Source organism: Chiloscyllium punctatum, unplaced genomic scaffold, assembly GCF_047496795.1.
Source record: "Chiloscyllium punctatum isolate Juve2018m unplaced genomic scaffold, sChiPun1.3 scaffold_1007, whole genome shotgun sequence".
Classification (NCBI taxonomy): Eukaryota; Metazoa; Chordata; class Chondrichthyes; order Orectolobiformes; family Hemiscylliidae; genus Chiloscyllium; species Chiloscyllium punctatum.
Window position 1 is genome coordinate 5,001 of NW_027310741.1, and position 2,500 is coordinate 7,500.

General features: G+C 61.1%; 1 non-coding gene across 1 annotated transcript; it reads right to left on the minus strand.

The window, feature by feature from the left end:
* Positions 1-104: 104 nt before the first annotated feature.
* On the minus strand, positions 105-258 carry LOC140474437 (5.8S ribosomal RNA). The gene has a single exon (XR_011959113.1). It is a non-coding gene; the product is annotated as a 5.8S ribosomal RNA (ribosomal RNA).
* Between the last annotated feature and the right edge of the window lie 2,242 nt (positions 259-2,500).

Genomic DNA, 2,500 nt, shown 5'->3' on the forward strand with positions numbered 1-2,500 from the left:
CGGAGGGCTCCGGAGTCTGAACTTAGGGGGACAAAGAGGACGGGTCCTCTGCGACACCCCAGCCGCGCTCTCGCCAGCCAAGGCGAGTGCGATTGATTGCCAAACGACCCTCAGACAGGCGTGGCCCCGGGAAGAACCCGGGGCCGCAAAGTGCGTTCAAAGTGTCGATGATCAATGTGTCCTGCAATTCACATTAATTCTCGCAGCTAGCTGCGTTCGTCATCGACGCACGAGCCGAGTGATCCACCGTCAAGAGTTGTCTGAGTTTGTTTTAGGTCTCTCCCTCGCCAGAGGAAAGCGACCCGGACCGCACATACGCTCCCCACCTTGAGCTACAGCCACCTGCACGCCGGCGTGCGGGCGGAGCAGGGTGGCGTGAAGCGATGGGGAGCACCATCCTGGTGCGGCCCGCAGAAACATACGTCTATTGGGGGGAGGAGGACAGGGCGCCCAAGAGGCGATGCGTGCCCCAACGCACCGCAGCGACGGAGGCAGGATCACCGCCACCATGTCGCCCGCCTAGTATCACGAGGCGTGCAGCAGCTTTGCCCTAGGAAAAGCAGAGGCGGGAACGGGCACCGGCCATCGGTTCGGCAGCGTCACTGACGCGTGCACGTGGCGGCGTGTCGGCGAGCGGACTTCCTGCGAGGAGGCGGGGGCGGCACTCGCCCGAGCAGACGCCCGCCCGGCCCAGCCACCGCCGAGGTGGACTGGGAGTCGCGGCAACGGCTCGTCATACTCGTTCCCACACTCACAGCGCAGCTTGCCCGCAAGCCACCGACCACCGATCGACGCCAGGCGCCCCGACCGAGAGCGGGATCGCTCGTTCGCCCTGCTGGCAGTTCGCTGGGGATCACTACTGCACGGAGCTCGGAGACCGACGGGCGGCAACTCGAGAGTCTTTAAACCACCACCCCCATCCCGCAAGTGCAAAGAGGCTGTATACGCACAGACGGGTGAGGGGAATAGGTACCCCGTCGGGTTTGAAGGGAGCGTGACTAGATAGCAACGATGTAAACCCAGCCGATTTGGGAGCGAAAGACCGGCGCCTGCATCACCGGCTTCGTTTCCCGTGGCTGGAGAGTACACCGAAACCCTCCGTCTGTCGCGAGCTCCCGACGACGCGGTGCCGCCAAGCAGCAGGGCCGGACCTGGTGTGGCTCCCCTCGTCGATCACAGACCGGTCGGCACTACTGACGAGACGGTGGAACGGGCTTCGCCCCTTGTGACGAAGGGTGATGCGAACCCGCCCGCCCGCGTGCGTTCGGGGTGGACTCGGCAAACGGAGATTTGAAATCGGAAAGTGTCCTCCTGCCCCGCGCAGGTAGGCGCCCAACAGTTGTGGGGGGTTTGGCGGTGACCACGGCTGCAGGGCCTGCTACCCCGACGAGCTCTCCTGCTGGCCCCGAAACCACCCTCGCGAGACAAGTTGAAACGGAAACGGGCGTACCCCCAAGCCGACGATCCTTTCTTATTTGTTACTTTTTTTTTCACTTGCTCGAGTTGTGGCGATTTGGCGGTGACCACGGCTGCAGGGCCTGCTACCCCGACGAGCTCTCCTGCTGGCCCCGAAACCACCCTCGCGAGACAAGTTGAAACGGAAACGGGCGTACCCCCAAGCCGACGATCCTTTCTTATTTGTTACTTTTTTTTTCACTTGCTCGAGTTGTGGCGATTTGGCGGTGACCACGGCTGCAGGGCCTGCTACCCCGACGAGCTCTCCTGCTGGCCCCGAAACCACCCTCGCGAGACAAGTTGAAACGGAAACGGGCGTACCCCCAAGCCGACAGAGATCCTTTCTTATTTGTTACTTTTTTTTTTCACTTGCTCGAGTTGTGGGGGTTTGGCGGTGACCACGGCTGCAGGGCCTGCTACCCCGACGAGCTCTCCTGCTGGCCCCGAAACCACCCTCGCGAGACAAGTTGAAACGGAAACGGGCGTACCCCCAAGCCGACGATCCTTTCTTATTTGTTACTTTTTTTTTTCACTTGCTCGAGTTGTGGGGGTTTGGCGGTGACCACGGCTGCAGGGCCTGCTACCCCGACGAGCTCTCCTGCTGGCCCCGAAACCACCCTCGCGAGACAAGTTGAAACGGAAACGGGCGTACCCCCAAGCCGACGATCCTTTCTTATTTGTTACTTTTTTTTTCACTTGCTCGAGTTGTGGGGGTTTGGCGGTGACCACGGCTGCAGGGCCTGCTACCCCGACGAGCTCTCCTGCTGGCCCCGAAACCACCCTCGCGAGACAAGTTGAAACGGAAACGGGCGTACCCCCAAGCCGACGATCCTTTCTTATTTGTTACTTTTTTTTTCACTTGCTCGAGTTGTGGGGGTTTGGCGGTGACCACGGCTGCAGGGCCTGCTACCCCGACGAGCTCTCCTGCTGGCCCCGAAACCACCCTCGCGAGACAAGTTGAAACGGAAACGGGCGTACCCCCAAGCCGACAGAGATGCTTTCGCTCCTGTTACTTTTTTTTTCACTTGCTCGAGTTGTGGGGGTT